This window comes from Manduca sexta, chromosome 16 (genome assembly GCF_014839805.1).
Source record: "Manduca sexta isolate Smith_Timp_Sample1 chromosome 16, JHU_Msex_v1.0, whole genome shotgun sequence".
Classification (NCBI taxonomy): Eukaryota; Metazoa; Arthropoda; class Insecta; order Lepidoptera; family Sphingidae; genus Manduca; species Manduca sexta.
Window position 1 is genome coordinate 5,359,826 of NC_051130.1, and position 27,691 is coordinate 5,387,516.

Here is a 27,691-nt window from a genome sequence, read left to right on the forward strand (position 1 = left end):
CTCAAGCCCTGTTTTTTTTTCGTGCAAAACCACGCCACTAGCAAAAAAATATAACAGCACATACCGCTTACGACACGTTGTATTTCTGTATCACGTTAATTAAATAGATATTACCTGTAATGAGTTCTATTATCAGGGACGATATCATCATAAATTAATTGAACATGGAGAATCTTTCCCAACTTGCTGAGGGCACATAGAGAACTCCACGTAATGTCGGTTCGCGCTGCGCAAGAGCCTCGACTCTACGGCAACAAAATGCATAGCGTTTGAAGAACTACAACAAACGTCTGACGAAAGAAGCATCTAATGGAGACATCGGGAATCACGAGTGGTCACTGGGTGGACTTTGGACTTGCTCTTTATACTTTTTGTAGGTGTATGACTTATACATCGTTCAACCTCGTTATTGGCCGCAACAAGGGTTCCACCGTTGATGCCAAGGGTAATCTTTGATGTGTGGGGCGTATATGTCCCCTGTACATTGATTCGAAGGGGAAGGCCACACCGTACAGGGATCGTAGTCAATAGTAATTCGAAGTACTTCTTTGTCCCGCACGCAAGAATTGTTCTAATGAGACCAAGAGGACTACTGCAGGCTTTAAGTTGGTATGGCAACATAGAGTATTTGGGAAAGGCATGCTAAGGTAGCTTAGACATAATTAAATGTATCTAGCATAGTGATATCTTTACTTCTCGGCAACGTTTATAACCAAATATTATATAAAATATAATGCGTCGTTTTGTGGAAAAGTAAATATGCACCAAAAACATTTTAGCAAGAGTGATAATCGCGCGCGATTCCCCTAGGGCGCAAGGGTACTACATCCGACGCCACGTATTTAGGTCAGCTGGTAATCACACTCATCATAAACTTGAATAATATACGGTATCTGATTGAATTCCCTTCCAGAAAGTTCATCGCGTGCCCGATGCTATCTGTTTATTAAAACTCTTTTTTGTCGCACGACAATTGTTCGTGGGAACGTGAATTTTCCTGCAAAAACTTTACCTCCCTTCCTTCCTTTACGGGTATTTACTATCAGTGATGGATGAAACGTCGAGTTAAGGTCACGCACTTGGCTCATTCTAGGCTCTAAGGATATAGGCTGATATCCAACGATAAGTAGAAATCGGTGAACGACCTCAGTTGTATAGGGGACATGTGGTTAAAAGGGCAGCGATATTGGTCCTCGCGTGCCGTTGAAGGAAAACTTTCAAGATCCGTAAATGCGTGTTCACGGTGTGGTTTACACGCTATTTTAATCCAATACCCATACATTTCACGAGTAAACGCAATCCTATTAATAAACCAGGCTCAAATATAAGTGAATTGACTTAATATAACAACATCCGAAACATTACATTAATTATTCCCCAACAAACAACTTCGTTTTCATACATCACACAAAAAACTAATTAAAACGCTTCAATCTCGTGTTATTACGTAATTTCTTCGAGATACATCTCGTCTGTGACGTGGGTATTCAAGAAATTCGCCTCGCTGAGTAAATGTTAAGGGAGCGAAATTTTTACTAAGAAATGTAATATGAATGAGGAAAGTAACGTCAGCCGAGTGTAAATATATAAACGCGAGTAAACATAATACGTTTTCTGGCAATGTTGACATCGTTTGTTCATTTTGATGGCAATTACAGGGCTGTAAGAGAGATCAAATCATGTAAGATATTATGTATAGTGTTTTTAGAGATATTACGTAAAATTAAAGTATATAACACGATAAAATTGAAAAGTCCAACGAATTATAATTTCCTAATCGAACAATGCACTGCCAAATGATAATGTTCGAAACATTAATTACACCAGGGATTAAAACAGTAACGTCGACTTTAGTGGAGGTTTAAAATCTAATGTAATGGAAATAGCGTGTTCGTTCCAACCATGGCATTTTTTAATGCTGTGTGCGCACGGAATCGACATGTAAAGATTGCAGTAGTTAAAACGTATGAGAAAATCTGGACTAATGCAAAAGCCGAACAACCCGCGTGTTTATTTCTAATTGAGTTTAAGACTATGGGTGTCACAACGTACGTAAAACTAAAACAATGAGGCGAATTTAAGTGTAAAGTTATTGCAACGGTACGTCTAAAAGTAAATTTTGTGTTGAACATTCTTAATAATAAATTATAACTTTCGATGTGGACGGGCGACACCTAATCTCTAAAAACGACTTCTCTGAAATGTTTTTGGCGTGAAATATTTATCAGAACGCTTTATATTCTGGAAAATTTTTGCCCGTAACGGATGAAACAGCATATTTCATGTTGACAAATACATAATTTAACACAAACGTTGGACGTTAAAAAGTACGCAATAATCTTATGATAAATTGGTTCTTAATTTTTGGTATAATTAGGATATATTCACGATATAGAGCCTCGTATAAGTTAAAAATAATTTTACAAGTATAATATATACGTGCAAAATATAAGTGTAAACTTGTCAACAATAAAGTATAGATTTTGTTACGTATTTACATAGAAGAAAGAAAGATTTTATTATTGGGACAACATTAGTATAACATGTACAATAAAAAAGATAAAATAAAACAAAAAATGAAAATAAATATAACACAATTATACTCATATAGGTAATGTTTTAAGAAATCCCAGCTTAGTTGGCCTATAAATGTTTTAGGTCGAAAACTGACTTCACCTCGAGGTGCTAAATCATGATCGACCTTATGAACTAATTTGATTGTAGATTTACGAGTTTTGGGAGTCACTTGAAGTTTACTCATAACCGTCAAATGTAATGATATATACGACTTGAGATCTTGAATTGAAAATGTTCTACTTTGTTGTTAACTAGCTCCTAAATATTTATTCTCTCCGTCCCTTTTACTTGCAGTATCTGAAATACAAGACAAGTCACCATCGAGTATAAATAATACTGTTAATCAATACTGTTTAACTTTGTCATCTGTCAAATTTTACTGTTTTTTCGACCCTATCCAAACAAAATGTCCATACCGCGCCGGATCTTTTTCCAAGAACGATACTGTAACAAACATGGGAGCGACGCAGGCGCAGTCAATCTATTTCGACAACGGAAGTCACGTGCTACTCTCGAGCCTGCGTGCATAGCAATGTCATAGTTCCCCGTATTGAGGTGCTATAAATATGCACCCATTTCAACCGGCCTGCCATATTCGACTGCACATCGATTGCAGCCCACCCATGCCGAGAGTGCGTAAGCTAAAATGCCTATTGTTTCATGTGGGGCGAAACCATTGCAGGTGACAGCCAAGATAAATTGGGGTACTTTTGCAACAAAAAATAGCGACTGCCATGGCGTCGTTTTGAAATCTGTGGACCTTTTTTATCGCAAGAATTTGATTAAATTATACCTCGAGAGGCGGAGATTATTCGCAGGATGTTCAATTACCCGCTGTCTGTAACACATTTCAGTGGTACGTCTAATAAATTGGGGGTAGAAGTAACAGGGGGTGATAGTCGGGTTGGGACATTTTACGAGTTGCCTTAATTGAGTTTCGGGAAGACACGTCTCGTCCGGATGATTGTTTGCGAGGGCACGATAACATTTTTGGTAATTATAGAATGCGTTATACGCGTTGTGCGTACCATTCGGAATGGCCGCGCGAGTGCCAAGGGGTTTGTTTATGACAACGGTAAAATGGCACACCTATTTTTGCAACCTTCGTATTTTACAGTTAGCTATTTAATTATCGATATATTTTATCGTGCCAACACGAAAATGTGTTACGGTTATAATTTCAAATGTGATTCGACTTCTAAAACGTACGTATATTTTATCCTTGAGGACATTGACGTCAATTATTAGAATTGCAATTTATCTAATTGAGAAGAAGGTGGTATTAATAACGCTTGTATTTGCAAGATCAATGAGATCAATTAATGATCGATTTAACATTTCGAACACGTGTTCTTTATTTTTAATCTTATTTGTGTGCTACAATATTTCTATATCTGGTTTTAAGTTCTCTCATAGAGGTTAAAAAGTCGTACTAGAACCTTTTATTATTCACATTATACGATTTTTTATGCACGTATCCGCTTTCCCGAAGGTTAAATGGATGTAGCGTTAGCGAGAGCAGGTAAAAATCTACTCAAGTGTACACAGATAAGAACTTTTATCTGTTACTTGGGTAGAAAAAAAAATCTGTTGCAAAACATTTATCTAATCAGTCAGACGAACAGCTACTGAACCACTTTTTGTAAGTTTTTTCATTTATAAAATGTCTCCACAGTCTATACCTAGATTTTTTTTAGTTTTACGTAAATTACTACGACTATTATAAATCATGTAGCATAATACAAAATATGACACATATATTGTATTTCGGTGGATTAATGTTCACTATTACCCGTATAATAAATTACAGGTTATTAATGAATTCATACATAACATAAGGTTCGTTTAATACCTTATGGGGTAGCTAAAACATTCGATTAATGTGTTTTTTTTTTCTAAAAATATTTAAGTATAACATGTTCTTGATACAATATGACGTGTTAAGCTTATCAGCTCTTCTATCATAAGGTTCTATCCCCCCTTGTTGCTTCAATTTATTTCATAGGTATAAACGGATACAGTAATATGGGTATGTATGTATAGACACTATATAAACATAGAAAATAATAATAAACTTTATTAAACATTAATAAAGTGCACTATATAAAATGAAGTTGCTATTTTAAGCAATAGAAAATCAGGAAACGCTGAAGTTTAAAATAAACTTCCTTCGGTCGTCCACAGAGGAAAACATTTATATACTTTTAAAATTGCGTTTTCTATCATACATTCGAACCGGCCAGTAGCATAATAACAAAAATACAAATATAACCATATATTTTCCATTGAAAATATCGATAGTATTCGAAAATTCATTACAGTTGAATCGCCTTGTGAGATTTATGCTATATTGAGCGCACAATAGTTTTCTGAGTGGTGTTCAGGAATGCTTTCTGCAAAGTGTTATGGCAATCATTGTTCCGTGAACGCAGACGATGCTTTGAGAACCGTCGCCCCACATGAAAGCGGCTTGATTTTATAATGGCAAAATACTACATTTGTGCGAGTGTAGTTATTATGAACGTTGTTATTTTTGCCCTTGTTTCTTTGTATATCGTATTAGGGGTTTATTTGATTTGCGCTTAGAATGTTGCAGCATTCTTTTGAATGTTTTTCTGTTTGTGTATATACTTACACATAAATATATCCAATGAAGCTAAAGTAGCTATTCCTTGCTTTTCAGTGTACCATAAAATCTTGATTAGATAATAAATTTATAACCGCATAACGGTTTGTGTAAATCTTTTTTAAGCCCTTGCCATCCAATCTCACCCTAGAGAACCTTCATGCCAAATATTAAGTGTAGATTGAAGGGAGCCGACAAGGACGATTGGGGCTCCCTCCGGGAGGTCCATTACAGCAATAGACATCAATAAGCTAAATTACTTTTATATACATATTTAAAATTTGCTGAGATTACTACGTGACTCATAAAATACACCGGCTGAGTAATTTGTGATAATTATTAGTTGATTTATTTATTCACATAAACAAGACTAATACTTTGTATTTATATCGAATAGAATATGCTTTAATTTTATGCAAAGTTTGGAGGTGGACACAATGCCGTAAGCATTTCAAAGTTATGCGAATTCAATCATTCCGCATAAGGACGGAGCGATAAACGTAAGCACTCACATCTCTAAAATGTATCTCATATATGACGTTCGTGTGCAGCAGTAGAATTTAATAACTCCTACCAATGTGTATCATACGCTTTTATGACGCTACGAAACGCTTCCCTTTGTAAATCGGTACTCCGCTCTCAAAACCGAAGCCATACAATATATCCACATGGTGTGTATAGTACACATGTAGATAAAATATTTGGCGGCATTCGCGTTTGCGCCAGACTGTGATTTACGCGACACTGGGCCCAAAACACCTCTCCCTTTATGGGCAGCACTTCGGCGAACTGCAATTTATTTGTCTGGCTGCAGATAGATTGTAATCTACGGACGCCTTTGAGTTTTATATTCAATACGTGTGTGCGTTTTATTTTATGTTAAATCATATTCTAATGAGTATTCTACAATTAAATAAAAAAAAAAAAATTACTTATATTTTTATTAAAAAAAAACTTCCTAGACTTAGTATTCAACAATACATGATTACATATTTAAGAGAGCAAAGTAATATATTAGCACTTAATTAATGAAGATAATTCTGTTGGATATCAGTTTTAGTTTTGTGTTAATTTTAGTCACTCTGTATTCTGTATCATTTTGTTACAAATATAGAATATTCAGCCTTTAATTCTCATAAAGTGAACTTTGTTACAATAAAACTTCTCGAGGCTGTATTTTAAGAAAAGATAAATTGTTCACGCAGTTCTATTACATAATTCGGAGGCTGTGGATTACACAATCAGACTGATTGTAGCCTTGACTTCTTTTTAGAAGTCAAAAGTCACGGAAAACACAGAAGTTGCGCTTCTTCAATTCTTAGTTTGATAATCTTAAATGAAGTATTAGTCAGTTTACCATTTTAAATCTAGTGCTATTATAATTATATAAAAAGTAAAAGTCAACAAAAACACAACTGGTTGATTCGATTATAACGAAAGTTAGCAAAATGTTGTTATTAAATGAAACAATACTGAAGGAATGGCATATCAAAAAAATATATAATGTGAAGAAAAGTAGCTGCAATATCAAAGAGAGAGAAATGCATCAAAGTTATTTCATAAAATTGCATGTTGCCAGACGGCTAAAAACAGCGTCGACGACATTATTCTAGGATACAACTAGAAACGATATAAGTTATATATAAAGCAAAATGCATGTTGACTTATTCACTAACTCTTCAACGCCCAGGTTAAACCTTTGGATCTAGAAAACTGTAATTTAGCAGTATCCCTTTATACTGTATAAAGAAACAACCTGAATAAAATTACATTCACTTAGCCGGAACCGAGATCAAAACCTAATGTCAATAAAAAGCGTATTATAACCATCGACATTGATCACAAATGTATTTTGTAGAAGGCAAGAACAATTACTTATAATTACATCAAACATATCTCGCACTCTGTAAAGGTTGTTCATCAATTGGGGGCTCATGTTTTGGCTTACCACATTACACATATCACCTGTCTAGACGAGGCATTGAACTCCAGCCTCTGTTCAGGGTCATTTACATTTAGATTCAGCCATTGAACGTGGGGAAGCCGAATACACAACATGAGAATAGGATGTTGATAATCAAACCTTAATGAACTAACCGCGGTCTAAATGAATTGTTGAAAATAAAATGTTGCTATTAATTAGTTTGTTACTTCATCGTGTCGTTACTTTATTGTATTTGCATTAGCATATTACAATGTGGAAAAACAGAAAAACAATCAGACAAGCGTGATTATCAAGTTCTTATAGCTTAGGTACAAAAACACGGTCGAATATTCAAAAAGAATTTATGAATAATGTAAATTGCCTTTGGCTCTGTAATGAACTTTTAGACTAATAGTATTAATAATTAAAAACGTTAATAACTGACTCACAAAGTAATGTGTAATAAGTAATGACTTAAACGACACTCATGAGAATTATTATTGCTGTGGGCATGTTGCCATGTGTAACAAACGGGCTATACGACGTAAACAGGAGTGAAAGTACATTCTTTATTATATTTAACTTAAAGTGTATTTTAGTGCTAAAAGTGGTCATATTTATTTATAACTAGAGTTTTCCAGGTTAAAGGTCCAGCTGTATTTGTCCTCAGGATAGAAAGTCGCCTATAACATTCCCAGGGTCTTAAATTATCTCCATAAAAATTTCATAAAAATCCGTTCAGTAGATTTTGAGAAAATCGATAACATACAGAAAAGGGGGCTTTGTTTTATAATATGTATAGATTACAATAACCTGGTTCCATAAAAATATTAATTGGTCTTGAAAATTCAACTGATTGCCTGCAAAGCAAATTTAAAGATAGACTTTTAAAATTGAACTAAATTAAATATTGCTTGGTTACGTCGGATTAATAAATTATAAATCAATAATGTTTTGTTTACAATCAACGTATAAATAATAATAAATTAATAAAAGGTTTTCTCCCACACATACCTAAATTCTAAACAATAATAGATTGTTAATATGTAGATCATGGCTTCACGAAGTAGTTATGTAGAATGTTGGCATTTGCCCTTTTTTGAGCGCTTTGCACAAAGGTAATGGGTAGTTTTTATGCTAATAACATGCAATGCTCTTTACGGTAGCTCAATACTGCATAATCATATGTAGGAAGGTAAACCTTTGTTATAACAAGAACTAGAACTACTATCAGTTCAGAAACATTTTAACATCTACAAACTCAATCATATCTATCAAGTTTGTATCACCAATAATCTCACTTCAAAAAGCAATTGGCTCAATGAAAACTGATAAAACATGGAAATGCAGAGCGGAATTGGAAACTTGGCAGCTGTTGGACGTTAGCGTTCGCACGTACCGCGGCGCGTAACTACGGGATATAGAACTGGTATTGCATAGGCAGTCGTCGTTAACTAGATGATTTAAAGCAGTCGTTAGAAGGACGCATTTAGAGGGAGCTGGGGGCCGTGACCTCCCATCGTGCGACGTAAAATAGTTTTAATACAGCAATGCTGAAGGTATGAAGTAGTTGTCAGAAATATGTATAGATGTATTTATGCATTATGTTTTCACATGTTCTATTAGCCATTGATTACAAAAAAAGTATTGTTTGATTACAATTATTCCTTTACTAAATATTTTTTAACTGTTAACAATTTTAAAATCAACGAGATCTTATCAAATCTCGTCAAGGTTAGTTTAGGGTTATAACTTAAACGTCGAGGCAGTTTATGTTACGTTATTGTACTATTTATTTATTTATTTATTTATTAACACTTTGTACACATGGTATACAGGCGGACTTAATGCCATGGGCATTCTCTCCCAGTCAACCTTGGGGTGGTGTAGAAAGCAGTTAATTAGCAGTTGTTATTTAAATAAACTAAGGAATATCTATAAAATGGTCAAAATCCTTTCAAATGTATATCTATTATAAGACGATTTTATGCGATAATTATCTCCTCAATCCATAATCCAAATCCGTCCACGAATGACCGTTGAACCGTATAATTCGGTATTCCGATTTTTAAAAGTATGCAGGCGCGCGAAGTACCAAAACGTTATGTTTTGGCCGCAGATAAGATTTACGATGTTCATATCGACGTGGTATTTGATTAATGGGATGCTGAATGGATTTTAAAATAGCCATCTGTACTTACATTTTTAAATTTTTAAAGCCGCAATGGACGGCGTCACAGGAACTTTGTAATCTGGAATAAAATACAATAAATTAATACTTAAAGGAAGAGTAGAGTGAAGGGGCACGTCATGAATTAAAGATGTTTTTGTGCCTACTTGATCATAATGGTGATCTTACTAATATTATAAATACGAATGTTCTGAAAATGTCTGGGTTATTGTTAGTCTTGATGAAATTTTGACACGAGGATACTGTCTTAGACAAACATATGGACTATGTTAACCCTTATATGCGCCCATGGAAAATATTATAAGATGGGGCTATAAAACACTACAGTGATTTAGGATTTTTGTAGCAAAACAGACCTTTCAGGCGGATCAACATATAGTGATATGAATATATATATATATATATATATATATATATATATATATTTGCTTATATGAAAAAAAAATATAAAAACGCAATAAATATGATTGAAAGCTTATAGTTTCCATCTTTCTCTTTATAAATAAGTATTCCTGGGCCCTTATTCTATAGTGTAAACGCGTAACGCGGCCGTGTCATGTTATCTTCGAGAAATGTGCGTGGAATGGTATTCTGTAAGCCAAATTTCTATAGTCCTAAACATGATGCGTTGTGTTACGTGCTTGTTACACACTGTCAAAATAACGTGAGGGATAGAGAATAAGGCCCCTGGTAATATGCAACAGAGATTTATATTCCTTTAAACAATGTGGACATGTATATGAAATGTCAAACCCACACGACATCAACCAAACTAATGTAAACTATTTCAAACGATGACCGCAAAAATCATAAATCGGGAAAAAACGCTATTGAAAATAATAATGTACATATTTATTATTAACTGATATAACTATACTATAAATTAATCATGACTAATCATTGAATTGCGAAATATTTAATACTAGCTTTTGCCCGCGGCTCCGCTCGCGTTATAAAGTTTTTCAGGCTAAAGTTTACCGTTATAAAAGTAGTAGTTTCCCGGGAGCCTTTGTTCTTCCCAGGGTCCCAAACTGTCTCCATACCAAATTTCCTCTTAATACGTTGGGTGGTTTTTGAGTTTAACACGTTCAGGCAGACAGATGCAGCGGGGGACTTTGTTTTATAATATATTTTTTATAACTTTTTAAGAGGAACAATCCCGTCATACATCATTGTTGCATAACTTTAACCGTTTACGCAGCGCACGCAACGGAAGCTCTCATAACTAATAAATTGTCCCCGTTTTTGCAACATGTTTCATTACTGCTCCGCTCCTATTGGTCATAGCGTGATGATATATAGCCTCTATCACTCCACAAATAAAGGTCTATCCAACACAAAACAAATTTTTCAGTTCAAACTGGTAGTTCCTAAGATTAGTCATTACTGCTCCGCTCCTATTGGTCATAGCATGATGATATATAACTTAGAGCACTCCACAAACAAAGGGCTATTCAACACAAAAAGATTTTTTCAGTTCGAATCGGTAGTTCCTGAGATTAGCCATTACTGCTCCGCTCTTATTAGTCGTAGCGTGATGATATATAACTTAGAGCACTCCACAAACAAAAGGCTATTCAACACAAAAATAATTTTTCAGTTCGAATCGGTAGTTTCTGAGATTAGCCATTACTGCTCCGCTCTTATTGGGTATAGCGTGATGATATATAGCCTATAGCACTCCACGAACATAGGGCTATCCAACGCAAAAATAATTTTTCATTTTGGCCCGGTAGTTCCTGAGATTAGCCATTACTGCTCCGCTCCTATTGGGTATAGCGTGATTATATATAGCCTATAGCACACCACGAACAAAGGGCTATCCAACGCAAAAAGAATTTTTATGTTTGGCCCGGTAGTTCCTGAGATTAGCCATCACTGCTCCGCTCCTATTGGGTATAGCGTGATGAAATATAGCCTATAGAACTCCACGAACAAAGGGCTATCCAACGCAAAAAGAATTTTTCAGTTTGGACCGGTAGTTCCTGAGATTAGCCATTACTGCTCCGCTCCTATTGGGTATAGCGTGATGATATATAGCCTATAGCACTCCACGAACAAAGGGCTATCCAACGCAAAAAGATTTTTTCAGTTTGGACCGGTAGTTCCTGAGATTAGCGCGTTCAAACAAACAAACAAACAAACAAACAAACAAACTCTTCAGCTTTATATAATAGTATAGATGAATAATAATTCCTGGATGAAAAATGTTATTGTTGAAAATTATTAATTATATTTATTTCCATGAAATACACTGAATGTCATGTTATCATTTGAATTCTGAGCGGAATATACTCTCCTATATATTAAGTTGATTATATCTTTACAAGTTTTAAAACGCTTTCTATAATATACAGCTATAATTTCTTAGAACTATACAATTACAGCTTAAAGATCAGTGCTTTAATTAACGGTTTTCCAATTTTCTTGCTTACATCTAATAATTTGAGTGTCAGAGTTAATATATGGTTACATTAATTAGTGATTAAAATTTTATTGGGAAGGTTTCAATTGCACAGTATGTCACTTGTAACTCGTAGTTATTGTTTAAAATATCAATAATTTCCAACAACGCCTAAATTTCGTACTGGAACTAATGTATTAATTTTAATTTTGCTCAAATTGATTTACGTATTATATTACTCATCGTATTTTTTTTTATATCACGGAAAAGTGACACACTACACCTGATGGTAAGTAGATTGAGGTCCAACAGAAAGTCGACTGACGAGAGATGATTACCCCTCGACAGTCGAAACAATTATGTCGGCCTTTTAGAAACGGATACACAGGCTGATCCCGGACGCGACACACTTACGTGGGTCACTATGGCAGATTTAAACACCTTGTACACGTCGGTCACTATCCGGGCGGATATAAATCATATCCTATCACCAGCAAATATAAATAAAACATCGAATATTTTAGTATCGGCGTCTAAGAGTATTTTACTCTCCTTATCTAGTAACTTAAACTCGTACGTATAAGTAAAAAAGTAGTTTGTATGCCGTCCTTATCAAGTCTTCGTAACATAAAAGATCCCTTTGTAGTTTTATAGCGAAAAGTTTTCAGCCTCAGGCAGGTTTTACACGATTTCCAAATAGGTCAAAGCTTAAGGCACTCCAGCTAACAAAACTTCGTTAGAACCTTTTAGCTTAACGAATCCCTATTGAGTGCACTCAGACTGTAAATGTGATAAGGCGAACTTGTTTATCGGAATAATGCATTTCGTTGTCCATTATTGTAAGACAACAATCAAAAAATAACACCTATTTATTAACCAATTAGATGAATAAAATAAGATGGTCCTGACTACAAAGCCTCAGACGATATTGATGAGGTTTTGTTTAACAAATATTACCGCGAAAGAACATGGTAGCACGATGAATTTCCTTAGCCATTCCATGATGCACACAGAAATACCATAAAAGACCTAAAAAAATAATAATAAATGAAGGGAACCTCTGCAACGGCTTACTCATTAATTCCAATAAATAGGGCAGACTAGATAAAAACTGAGTTTGAAGAGGTTGCCAACAAATTAACAGCTTGCAACGATGAAGTGGCTCTCGCGTGTGGATAGTTGCTGGAGCGTTTCATCTGAAACAACTTCGCTTATCGCAACAGCCACAGCCCGCAACTAACATTTAAAAGCTTTCGCATATTCATTCCGAAAGTTTCGCAATTCCCTTTGGTTTGCAACGCGTTAAATTTATGTAAAGCTCTGCCACTTTTGTGTTTATGGTAAACAGATATTCTCATGGTTTCTAATTAGACGAGTTTTAAGTTTATTATAGATCGTGAAAGCGATTGAATGATTCATTAGTGCATATATTTGTAAATTATTCCTCAGCTGTTGTTTTATCAATGGAATAAAGAATAAATGTATGAATAAAAATTAAATACTTTGTATAGTTACAACTTATATGTAAATGAATTCAATCAAATGTATTATATCACAGTGTATCATTAAATAAAATTTTAGGAAACATGTAAGGCAAAGCAAGAAGAAAGACATACTGTAATAAGAATGCATCTATAAAGTTGTTCACATTTATATAAAAAAATTGGAATTCAAAGCTTTATTTTTATTATTAAACATAGTTTTTTAACACTAGTTGTTATAATTCATTATTTTTTATATCACTTAACAAAGATGAACTTAAAACGGATAACGTACGACGCTTGTAGACCGAGTTCACTTTTAAATCAAGGCCCAATGATTCAGCATTGACCTCACGCATACTTATCACTTAGTGCATGAATCATTATTTGAATAACCATATTAGAATCCGACACATTTTTACAAAGATGTTGTGACATAAGAGCATGGGGACTGAATATTAAGTTTATCTGAAATGCGCTTATCGGGTAATAACTAATTTGAAATAAATGGAATGATTACAAAAACAAATAGGATAATTCGAAGCGATGACTAGTGGAGAAAAAATATTAAAATGCCATGCGTCATAGAATACAATTAAAACGAATAGATAATTTTATACACCAGTGACTAATATAATTACACTGGCTTCAATGCCCTTTAAATACAAGGAGCGGCGTTGCACAAATATGCATGACAGCAAAAATAGATAAAAAAGCAATAGTACCTACCTGCCAGTGTCATTGTCTCATACACGCAATAATTAATAACTTCTCGTTTTGTTGTGTTCGAGCGACTTATTAATGTAATGTACACAATTTGGGTAGCTATTAGTAATTTTAATGCTCACAGTTCTAAGTAAACAACGATGATACGTACTTACCTAATTTACCCAATGATAAGGTCAATGACTAAGTGATCGTGATAGCGACCTATTCACCAGCGACAGACCATCTATTTACACAAACAGATACGCTATAATGAAATATTAATTACAACCAAATCATTGGAATAACCCACCATACAAAAGCAATTTACAAGTACCGAACAAATATTGAATAACATTTGAACACAATATCTTGTACAGTAAACAATACCGCCAATAAACTGTCACACCGGTATTTCGTACAATTCCGATAGCAATACATTTAATTTACATGGATGTTAATTGGATCGTAAATCGATAGCGGGCGGGCAGCTGCGCGGGTCCGGGGGCCAATTTAAAAGAAATTGAAAATAAGACTGCGGCACACTCGTTTGTTAACCGTTGCTACACGCGTTACTATAATAAAGTTATTAGGGAAATAATACCAGGCTATTCGAAACGTCGGAATAATTTATGGCTTTTAAATGTTCTTTTTATTTTCGAGGCAGCCGGCTTTATTGTAGGTGGTTACTGTTTGCATACATTACCCAATTTTTTGGGTTTACGCTTGGCCTAAGTTTTAACTGCCAGTACTATTTGGTATCGGATCGGCAGACCGGAAGTATACGTGTATACTTTACTATAGTGAAATGTTCGTCGAAGTTAGTATCAACTATTGGCAAACTCCGCTTGCAAGACTCGTCATTGTCAAACTTTTTATTTTATTTTTTTAAATGTTTCTCGATGCTAAAAATTCGTGTATGTTTTGGTCTAGTTAATATTTCCTCCGTTATTTCCGTTGCATCAAGAAATGCATTTTTAGTTTTCCGTGTGTCACATATTTTTTATTTGACCTACATTTCAGATCTCACGAGGAGAGTTGTTGCAGATTTTTTTACACCCGTCCAATATTTCGAATAACATTCCAACATTATTATTCCAACGGGGCATATATAAAAAAGAATTGAATTGAAAGTGTATATATAGAGTTTGCTATTATTGTAAAGGCTGAAGAATAAGTAGTTTTCTTTAATCTATTTTCCATATTATAAAGGACGTTCACGCATAAAAATATGTGTTTTATGATAAAAACCAAACAAATTATCTGGAGTGACAGTTCGGCTTTAAATTAACATGATATACAACATTTTTTGGAGCTGATTTTTTTGCTTAAGTTATTGACATAAGACATGAAAAATACAAATAATATTTTTATCTCATTTAAACCACAATAAACCCTGTTTGTGTCGGATTTATTATTAATCAATAGAATTATAATAATATGAATGTCATAAACGAAAATCGATATCGATAATGGGGAAGTGAAATCACCTATTGTTCTAGTACTCAACCTATTGACGACTGTCTATTGATTTTTGAACGGAGATACAAACGGCAGATGAAGGCAGGGCTTATGATGTCATCTGGGCCGACCGCTGGTCAATTGTCACAGCGATGCTCTTGCGCAATGTGGCTTGCTGTATAGAAATGTTCTTTATTTAACGCATCAATTTGCTGTTGTTTATATCCGTCGCACTCGTAAGTGGTGACACATCGGCCCGCGATCATTGCCTACTTTCATTGTACTTGTGGTAGGTATTACCTACTAATATATTTTTAACGGTGATGAATATAGTTGAGATATATTTATGAGCTGTATGCAGTGTACCTATAAATGTGTTACCTTTGTCTTGTTAAAAGGCGATTGGTTACTATTCGGGTTTTTGTTTATACTTTTATTGAATGTCATTTATAAAAGTAATTTGTGTAAACGTTATTTATAAAACATTCTAATTATAATGATTGCTGTAAAAACATAACACAATATTTTATATTGGCATGAAGTACCTATATTTGGTTTAACTATGCTGTAAGCTCATTGGTCTACAGTACGAATGGAAGACTCGATCGAGGTGTGTTACATAAAACCGCACGTGAAGCAACTTTGTCGGTTTATCGTTTGTTATTAGGGTGTCTAGTTCGAGGTTTCCTAGTCGATTGCGATTTCTATACTGTTTATAGCTAACGCCGACAAAGGGACCTTTTGTTCACCTCATGTAAAGTGATCTCCATCGCTCATAAACGCTATCAATTCCTAAAGAACCATAGCTATATGCGCCGACTGCTTCAAAAGAAAGGTATTAGGAGATGTAGCAGATTGATTGAGCCTTCGAAAATCTCTGATCACAGGAAACGCTTAGCAAGCCAAGTCGGTTTTCTGTGGAAAATGATACTACCAGTCGAGCTGGTCATACTATGTCAAATATTTGTCCACACTACCATGTTTAAGCGGTCGAGCTGGCCATACCGTGTCAAATGTTTGTCCACACTCTACCATGTTTAACCGTATCACTTCACAATAGTACTCCGTAGTAGCGCAACATAGTTATACCGACACATATTCAAACAATAGTAGGGCAGTCACTGGGTCCCAGGTTTATTAAGTGTCATGTGTTTCAGCCGCGGTAATACGACACGAACGCAAAATAAACGCTCCAACACTACACGACTGTTTGATTGACGTATTGAGAGTGTGGTTAATGAGAACATTCGGCGGGATATGTCGACGGTACTGGCACGCTTGGACAAGTTTCTACGTTTACTGTTCGATTTCTTATTATCTCTAACCGGACGTGATGTAGGACAATTTTTCTATATAACAAATAACAAATTGTGTATGTGTGCTGTACCTTATTTTATTACATTTATTTTTGTAAGACTTACTCCTTTCGGCATACCTTATTGCAATTGATTAATAAATAAGAGTAAGTCGCTCGCCCGATAAACACTTTACTACACAACAGTCAAATGAACATTTTTTTAGCTTCTTTTTGATCTAGTGTGCAATACTCGATTATAAATTTTACGTACGAAAATTCCATCGTATAATTTCTTCTCCGTTCGATTCCACTTTCGGATTAAGGCATTGTTTTAAGGACGGTAATGGAATCTAGTTTCATGTGATTACCTGAAATTACAGTTTTTCGAAAAGTCTAGCCGGAATCTATTCATCTTTTTCTTAGCAAATTGTAGTGCCGTCATATACCTCTATCATTCCTAATAGGAAAACTTAACGTTTTTTAGGTAAACGTCTACAAATATCAAGTAAAAATAAGCCTATTAGTATTGTAGCGCATATAAAAAAAAATCTTTTACTTTTAAAGGGATTGTGTTAAGAGCAAAAGTATAACATGTATCTTTACACGAAAGTTGAAAGCACAAGTTTTAATTGGGTTAACTCACTGTGCTCTCTCATTATTTAACTTCCAGCCATATGTTACGAACATTAAAAATATTATTCATACTTACATTTATGCCTTTATCTCCTTTGGGGGTAGGCAGAGGCAATTAGTGTCCTCGTTATTTGTGATAGGTGGGAACTACTATGATACAAATTAATTTTAATATTTATAAGAAATGACACATAGAATTGGTAATTAAAGCCAGAATCTCATGTTTATCAATTGTGATGTACTATTAAACATCAAAAAGGCGATGGAAACATTACCCAGACCTTTAGCAACCTGAACTTGACTTACTAATGCACAAAAATGTATGTAACACCAGTGTATAATAAAAATATAACAAAAAAATTAGGTCGGTTATGGCCCTATAATATGCTTGCGAAGGCCGCATAGGCGCTGTGACCGTGGGATTCATTAGCATCATAGACACGTTTTCGGGGTACTTACATTGACTAAGTATATCACTTTGTCCTGCCGTATAAATCACAGTCTGCATAAAATTAAGTTTACCATGGAAAATGGATGTAATAAATTGTCATTATAAATTAATATTATTATATAATATAAAACTGCAGAGTTTGTGTATTTGAACGTGCTAATCTCAGGAAATACTAAATCGATTTTGATTTTTTTTTACAAATAGGAAGCTACATTACTCCTAAGTGCTATAGGCTATTTTTTATCTCGAAAAATCTTCATGCGGCAGGAGGCCGCAGGCAAAACCTAGCTATATATAAAAGGCTATATTTTATTAAGATGTTGTTGATTTCATAAGTTTCTTCCTTTCTATACGGAATTGTTAGGCATGCAGGACATCTCATGTATGATCGGTAATTAACAAAAATTATCCATGGATCCATGACCTCCGTTTTGAATTTTGATAGTCCATTCAACTCAACTTTAGCTTATTGCTGCATGAATTTTAAAAGATCTAACTTGAACAGACAAATTATTAACAATACTAAAGTAAAAAAACACTTTTTAAGCCTGGCTATTCGCTACATTTGCCCGTCAATTTTCCAAATAGCGTCAGAGTTAACAATTTATTAAAGGAATTAGGACACTTCACACCAACCAATGGCATATGCAGCTAAGTTGATGCATTAGGCTAGGCTTACGCACCCAACATAGCCACGGAACATTCATTTAATGGCGCCCTCCGCGTTTAATCTTTGCGAGTGGGTTAATGGGGGCCAGGGGAGGGGCGAGGCTTCATGCGCCAACGGCCACGTTCCGCCGCGAATTAATCGGTGTGACTGAACTGTCGTGGTCTCTGCCCGCTCGCAATTTGTCATATGTAATACATTCGAATGGCTACTTGGTATAGAATTCGTGTCAACATATGACTAACGCTGTGTGATTCTATTCCGCGATCTATAGATAAGTCTTACAGAGAGATGAGTCTGTGCAAAAGATATAATTTCATTTAATTTAATATTTCTTATTGTGTTTTACTGAAGTATCATGTCGAGTTTAAAGATCTATTCTAATTCCTCAGTATTCTGCATTCTCGCTTAAATCAAAAGCTGCGTACGTTAACCACAAGAGTAGCCCAATATGGCTAATAGTAATTAATGTACGGAATTTATCAAATTTGTGGGATCAACGGTGTTTTGTCTTTGACCATTTTGGGATCTCCTAATCGCAGCTATTGGATTCATTGGTGCAAGTGATTATTGAACTTAGATAACGGACTATACTTCCAAGGATATGTTAGTATGGTCATGCATCTGTCCCTAACAGTTTTTAAAGTTAGATTGGTAAAAAAATTACATACATGGCACTATTTTAAGAGCACATTACGTTATCATACTCAAAACCGATTTAATGCACTTATTCGTTCCATATCCGATAAAACGGTATGTAGGTAACAAAAAATATATCTTATCTCTATGAAATTTTTATGTTACTGAATGAATTACCGATATGCATGGGAAAAAAATACGCTACATTGTACAGTGCAGCGTACGTATTATGTTTCCGGTGCGCGCGCAAAAGCTCGGGGACAAATCCGCTCTAAGTAACATGAAATATAAATTAATTATTTTTGTTTCCTTTGTTAATGAAAGCGTAGGTGTATTTATTCGGCCTTCGTTTATGGGGTAACAGGCTAACACCGAGAGACGTTAGTAACGTAGGCCACTTTGAATCTCGGATGCACAATACCCGATTTCGCTTTTGTGGGTATTTTGAAATTGAACTTCATGTAGTCAGTTTTGCTATTATAAGGTATATTTGGAATTCACATTTTGGTAATGTATATAAAGACAGCCCTCTATCGCTAAATCTATACTATTATATGAAGCTAAAGAGTTTGTTTGTTTGAACGCGCTAATCTCAGGAACTACTGGTTTGAATTGAAAAAAACCTTTTAGTATTGGATAGCTTTTTTTTCATGGAAAGCTATAAGCTATATATCACACTATGACCAATAGATTCCTCTTGAGAGCTTCCGTTGCGTGCGTTCAATAAACGGTTAAAGTTTTTATCCCGGAAAAACTTCCTCAAGCGTGCGGAGCCGCGGGCAAAGGCTAGCTCTTTATAAAATATAAAACAGTTTAAATAATAATAAACAATAGAGCCTCTTGACTGGCTATTTATGTCTATGTATATGTAAGCAAAAGGTATATTTACGTATCAGGGGATATCAGGTATTCCAAGCATAAAGAAACCTAATTTGAGACCGGCACATTGTTCAGCCTTTGGTATTTCTTTAAGGAGGGTAAATTACAATGGACCTTCATCTAAATTGGATAAAAATAAAAGACGCAACAGACAACAAAGAAGCTTCTCGGTTAATGAAATCTTAGAACCCAGCTTTTAGTGATTCAGTCGATAATCCCTGAATACTTGATCGTCTGGATTTGGAATAAAACGGTACTAAAATAAAATAAAATAAAAACTTGTATAATCTCAAATATGGATGCATCGGTGACGTAAATGCCTTTTTCACAGGAATAGTAAGAACCTCATGCAATGCTTTGCAAGAGGTGAGATCGCTTTATGTTTGATAAAATCAGAAAACTAAGAAACAAAACAAACACATCACGCCTCTATCCCTGAGTACTCAGAGGTGCAAACAGGGCACCCACTTTTAGCCTGTGTTTTTGGCTTAGCTGTCGGTTAGGGGCGGCTTATTGGCATACCGTTCCTACAAATTCCTAACTTCGGGCTCTTAATAGGTAGATTTAGAATACCACTTATTCTAATCCGTAATTCGAATCCGAGACCTCAGACTTGTCGTACTGCGCACGCAATACAACTGCGCTACCGAGGTACCCAGAAAACTGTGACGATATAAAGGTATACAATTGTATTTACTGGTATAAAAGTATTATGAAATATGTTTAAAATAGCGCGGTATACTGCAAAGTCCCAAGAGCTTTCAATGTTAAATTATAATTTTATTTTTAATATTACTATGGATTTTTATAATAAACGTTTGAGAAACATAGCAGGTTAGCTAAATTAATCGCTAGGTTAGTTAATTAATGCTCAGTAATCCGGATTATATCCGGATTACCGAGACGAAGGTCGCAGTTTCAATTCTACCTCTAAGGCATACCCAACTATTTGGAATTTCGTGTGTATTCATTGTTAACATAGCTTACTTTGACGGTCAAGGATAATATGTTAAGGAAATGTGCGTCAGGTATGTAAAAATCGTTATAAAAATAATAAAGATATTACATCAACCAACCTGCATTAGATTGGTATGATTGACAAAAAACCTAACCACGGAGGGGACTGGGGAGATTCGTACCCAACAATATTATACAATACAGGGGCCTTATTCCCTATCCCGCACGTTATTTTAACAGTGCGTAACAAGCACGTAACACAACGCATCATGTTTAGGACTATATAAATTTGGCTTACAGAAAGAATACCATTCCACGCACATTTCTCGAAGATAACATGACACGGCCGCGTTACGCGTTTACATTATCATACAGAATAAGGGCCCTGGGGTTTATTATTATAATTTAATTTTTAAATTTAGAATAATGTAAAATGGGTCAAATTAAAGCGTATCTAGTCTGAAGTTACAAACCGGCATCTAGAATGTAATCGCTCCATTTCCCACCCCCTGAAGTCTACAAACTGGAACGTAACGATAACTTAACGCAAAATCGTGTCTATTGGGAGAGCCGGCGCACACGGCATCGGCCGATTAACATTCATTACAAAGAGAATTAGAAAAGTGCATAGCATAGAATGGTAAAGTTTATAAGATAATGGTACAGTTCAACCAGGTTAATAGGATTAGTGCGTGCTTCACATCGTTTCGTTTTGATACACTGTTGCACTTTGTATATTGATTTGCTGTACTGTTCGTGTTTGTTTTCGCACACCCGGCAACAGTACAAAGGAAAACCAAACCATATTTATGCAAGTTTGTTTTAAGGGTGTCGACTTATTTATAATCTGGGGCCTTATTCTCTATCCCGCACGTTATTTTGATAGTGTGTAACAAGCACGTAACACAACGCATCATGTTTAGGACTATAGAAATTTGGCTTACAGAATACCATTCCACACACATTTCTCGAAGATAACATGACACGGCCGCGTTACGCGTTTACATTATCATACAGAATAAGGGCCCTGTAGTTAATACATAACGCGGAGAGATTGTTTTGTTTTCTAATCTCTTTCGCTTTTATTCTGAAATGATTTATGTTATATAAAATTCTTCGCTATTCCCGACCGAGGGTTGTTGAATTCAATTTTAAATCGAAATTAGATATATAAGTACCCGGGTGGCGACGGGTGCAGATGCTTGTATTTTATAATATATGACAAGTACATAAAATAAAGGTACGTCTTTATTACACTTTTATCTTTAATTTTAAAAGCACGAGAACATTTTACATCACATTACATTTTGTGAAGATCACTTGTAGATTCCAAAGCTAAAAATCTCCCCTAAGGTAAAACAGTCGTTTGTAACCACTTTAATCATCAAACATGAGTATACTTATAGTCTTAGGAATATACTATAGTTCTGAAAATGGTATACAAATATAAAGGTATTACTTTAAATAAAATATCACAAAAAAATAAAGGAAACGTTAAAACATAGAGTTCAGGTAAAAACTATTTTTATATCTCTCCTTTAATAAAAATATGTTGAAAAATAAAGTCTGTAAAATTTTAAAATTTAAATAGGTAAAAAACATCGCTTTTTTCCTCGCAAAAATTTAAAACAAGTGATTTCCCAAGAGGGATAACCTAGTTATTCAAAAGGTAAAACTTACACCGAGTTGGTTCCATTAAGGAAAAAATCACAATGATTAATTTCATTAGACGTAAACAATGAAGCTAAAGCTAGTACCTGCGACGCGACACGTTTACATGATATGCCTACTTCTTGCTGTTTTGTTTGAGGATCGTATGACAGCTGACACATTAACTAAACAGGGGCCTTATTCTCTATCCAGCACGTTATTTTGACAGTGTGTAACAAGTACGTAACACAACGCATCATGTTTAGGACTATAGAAATTTGGCTTACAGAATACCATTCCACACACATTTCTCGAAGATAACATGACACGGCCGCGTTACGCGTTTACATTATCATACAGAATAAGGGCCCTGGGTAAATTACAAAGCGCCGGTTCGATAACAAGCCTTAGTAGTATCGACACTGAAGCTAAAACCAAACGCTTAGTCGAGGCTTACAGAGCGATGGTAATATGAGGAATTTCAGATTTTGCTGTCCCGTTTGTAATATTAAGGCGTCGTTCCATATAATTATTATGCATTATACAAATGTACATATTATATTGCTTAAAAACATGTTTCATTCAAATATTTCTAGTTTACATTTGTAATTTTCTTGAATACATACTATATGTATGAGAATAATATTGATATATTCAACTTAAAGGACCAGAATTGTTGACAAATATTTTATCAAAGAAGAAGCGATTAACTACTGCACGTACCCTTTACAACAACTAATTACAGGCGTAATTCTTTTCTTTTGCGCAGCGCATTAAATTTTAATATGCTTTCACGTGTATCAGACATTGACCTGTTCTGTTCTAAAACCAGCACAGTAAGGCGGCTTCTAGCCAAATTATATTTTGATACTTAATGATTCTTATTAAAATTATATTAATATCTGTAATACCTGTAATACTCCTTATGACTATATAAGTAATACTGTTATTTTTATTATTCTTTTTTTTTGGTTCTTTTTGATATCGATATTTGTATACTCAAATGTGGAGGCTAGTTATTAGCAACTTAATAATACATTGGTGTGACTTAATTTAATGTTATTAGTCTGTAAGCCTTCCTAAAAAATTAATAAATAATAAATAAATAAATTAATTTTATCATATACTATGCATTTACTTAGTACAATGATTCCAAGACGCAAATTTAAGTTATCTATATTTAATTAATATCTCATATTCGCATTATTTAATTTCGTATGTATTTTGTATAAACTTCTTCGTATCTGTGGCTTTGAATTTCACTTTAAACCATATTTTAGCATACATTGCCACGTTACACAAGTACAAAGACGATGCCCAAAGGTGGAAAAACATTCTTATCTCAACAGTTAAGCGCACAAACAAAGGTATAACAGTCCAAAATAACCCGACACACATCACGAGATTTCATTCCCGGTTTCGCAACTTTATAACCAAATTCTGACGAGAAGGGAGAATTTCAAAGGTTCGTAACTAGCACATTATTCCCGTAATCTTGTAGTTTGTGGGATTTAGGAACTGTTTTAAGGATTATACGAATTCACTCGAACATGTGTCGTACAGCTAATGGAATTAACGTTACATTTCTACACAAGCAAGTACTTTGAAAATTAATATTCCGCCGACAATTCAATCGTGCGCCGCATTACCAATTATAATAATAAGCATTTTATTCGCAGAACTGTGCAAGTAGTTATTTGTTGAAACAGATGGTAAATGTCTGCTACCGAAATATTCTACTGGTTTTGAAGACGCTTAAATAGGCCGATCTCATGAAAAATTTCAATGGAATATTGTATAATACCGTTCTGATTGTGACACATTTTCATTGATAAATTGTATGGTCATCGTTTTTAGCACGTTGTTAGACTAAATCGTAATTATTATACGCGTTAACTACACATGTCACGGTAAAGTGAAGCCCGAATTCACTTATACAGTCGATTATAGAATATTATATAAAATTAGGTAAAACTTCAAATAAGAATCGTAACGAATGAATATTTAAAAAATTGTCAAAAGCGCTCTTTGAATCCACTATAATACTTGTATGTATTTTTACATTTATACATATCTGATTTGTCCCAGTGAAGCGGTAAAAGGGGAATATGGCCGCTATACATTTTTAAAAGACACAAGAATATGTTCTCACGGTTGAAAAGCACTCGAGCGGTCGTGAGATGAGCTATCCTGTGTAGCCGTGACGTGAAAAATCTAGCGACGTTGCGAGAAAATTGTGAAAGTGCTTTATCAAGTATTCAGTTTAGGAAATAAGTGTAACCTACATTTTGATAAAGAGCTGTTCTGGATTTTTAAGTAGGTATTTGTGATGTGATTGTGGCCTAAGTTTATATGTACAGGCAGCATTTGTCACCGGTTAAATCGTTGACCTATCACGATTACTTTACCAAAAACAGGCAGAGTTGCAACAAGTCCTATTCCATTTTGTTAAAAGTATTTTCGTCGTCAGTTTTGCTGATTGCGAGAAGATTAAAATCTACAAAAAAGAATGTCTGAAATATAAAACTAAAAGCAAAACGGAGTATAAATTCCACACACAACATTGGTTTCTTTACTAATTAAATCGTTTATAAATATGCTTAACAATATTTTACCGAAATATTTCCCAATATACTCCGGCTTTAATATTGTAATCCAAAAGCCGCGGGCATTGTTCCATATTTGATTTAGAAACTATACGTAAACAAATATCAAACGCGGTTAACCCTATCTGTGAGATAGTGTAAGCAAACACAACCATCTGCTCGAAGTAATGCATAACTCATGGAATATGACGGGCGCAGTCGATACAACATGGCGTGTCGCGTAACATCTCGTTACTATTGATTTCATGCTCTGACTCATTGATGGGATGTAGATTTTTTGCGTAAAGATAATGATGATGATGATCTACATTAGTATTAAAATGATTAGTTTCACTGAACTCAATCAGATTTGATAGACTGTAATATATCATTGATAAATGTTTAAAAATGTGCTGTGAAATTCTTTTTCATTTGACTTTGACATCATATACCGTTTTTGGTTATAAAATATTTCATTAAAGACTATTTCATTCATTGTTATTTTTTTTTACTAAAAACCCAATTCCAGATTAATAACGCGACCAGCTGCTGTTACGACTTTTACAAATGCTTATTCTCGGAACGGATAGGACAGAGATAAATCTCAATCAAGACTAATTAAGGCCATTTCAACACATATATCCAAATTTAAGCCGGCCGAGTTAATTTTACAAATTGATAAAATATTTGGGACGCAACGATCATTGTAAATAACGAAACAAACCACCAGCAATAAGATACAAAAAAATTGGTAAATGTTGAAATGTATCAAAAACAGAACAAATTTATTTGAATTTGGAGGGTGAAAATACTCGAGACACAAACAAAAGTTGTAGTTCGCGTAAAGCACGTTCGCTGAGTACGTAATGTGATCAGAGTTTTCGTTTTAAGGGTGTCTATATATTCACTAACGCACCCCGACTCCGGGAGAGGATTTGTTGAAATTGGATAACACGCTTTGTTGCTTTATGACAAAGGCTAACAAAATCGAATTCACTTTCGCGTGTTTACTTCTAAAGTTACGAACGGGGATTGTTACTCGTGAAGAAATTCGTTTTATGAGACACTCCAAGATAAAATTACCTGTTTCTGGGACTCCGTTCGATTGCATTTTATCATTTTCAAGTTATGTTTCCCTAAATTCTTTTGTCGTTCATCTTTTGCCATTGAATTCGAGATTTCGTTATATAACTCTTTGTATGAATTTTCATGTTTTGATTCGAATTGACGTATTTGTTTATTTTTTCTTCCCGAACCTAAAATTTCCTTTGAGTCTTAGCCACACTCATATCGTCTCTGCCAATTAACAATATGTAAACGGTTCTCCATTGATTCTGGCTTACATTTATAAGGAATTGAAAATAGTGTCATGGATTTCATGCTTGAATAAAATCTGTGCAAATTTAAATACCACAATGCATATGATACTTAGTTTAATTATGCAGAACATGCGTGATGCGTGGACTACATTAATTACAAAAATGTATTTATGTTTTTTTTTGTCAGAATCATGAATGAAAATATCAATATAATTGTAACACAGCGCGAGGTGCAAATTATGACTGCGCTGAAGTGTTTTTCATCAACGTCGATCAAATGTTAATAACGGTTGTCACGTACAGTACTGAACACAGCAGACCAACGATAAATTACGTTTAAACTTGTTTGAGTGGAACAAAAACTAGCTGAAATACCGTTCTATAGAAATCAATAAGTTTCTACCCAAATATTTCATAGAAACGACAAGCCACTTTGCTCATTGCAGCATTTACGCAAAACATTGCGAAGTATATTTTCTATATTTTGCTTTTAGTTAGTTTCCGTTCTATATACTGCAATTAAATGCATACCTTATAAAATATTCGGTGGGCAGCGATTTTAAGTTAAATATTTAGAAATTTTGCGTGGGAAGAATTTTATAGGCCAGCAAGCAGATAAAGCGTTCATTTTCGTGTAACACGTTCGTTCGCTCACCGTTTGAAATTATTAACCAATTTAATCGCAGCTTTCATCTTTAAACCTTTTGATTCAGCGTTACGGCTACATTCAGAAGTTTCGCATACATTACTTGCTTCTAAATACGAACTTTTAACTATAAAATCATACTAGTTTTGCCGACGTTAAATGGTAATACTAGGCAGGTACATTAGTCTGAGATGGCAAAGAATCCGGCCTCGCACACATAACATTTGTCACATAGAAACAGGAATTGCACTGAGAATGTTGCGGCCGACAGTGCATGACGGGTTGCGTGTCTTCTAGTCGTTGTTATGGCAACTGAGCGTTTTCTAACAACTAGGATTCCGTCGCATGCTATCGCTAACAGCGGATGGATATAGCAAGGGGCGATGAACTTGGAGATCTTCGAGATCGTCTTGAATTCGTTACGACCATTTTGGATAGACAAAGGAGAAGTAATGAAAGCTATTCCAAATACAAATTTTAAGTTATAGTTATTGATGAAATTCATTCATTGTTTAGTTATTGAAACAATGATGCGTGAACGATTTCCTCTGTGCTGGTTGGTTAGTCAATCATGTGTTGTTTACCTACTTTAATTTCTA

The 27,691-nt window shown here is 34.6% G+C and overlaps 1 protein-coding gene across 5 annotated transcripts in view; it reads right to left on the reverse strand.

Annotated features, from left to right (window-relative positions):
• LOC115443236 (dystroglycan) overlaps nucleotides 1–27,691 on the reverse strand; it is a 119,515-nt gene that overhangs the window by 21,850 nt on the left and 69,974 nt on the right. For all 5 annotated transcript variants that reach the window (XM_037439069.1, XM_037439068.1, XM_037439066.1 and 2 more), the window contains one exon: nucleotides 9,329–9,379. The gene's annotated coding sequence lies outside the window, so the exon portion shown is untranslated. The remainder of the gene's footprint in view (nucleotides 1–9,328; nucleotides 9,380–27,691) is intronic.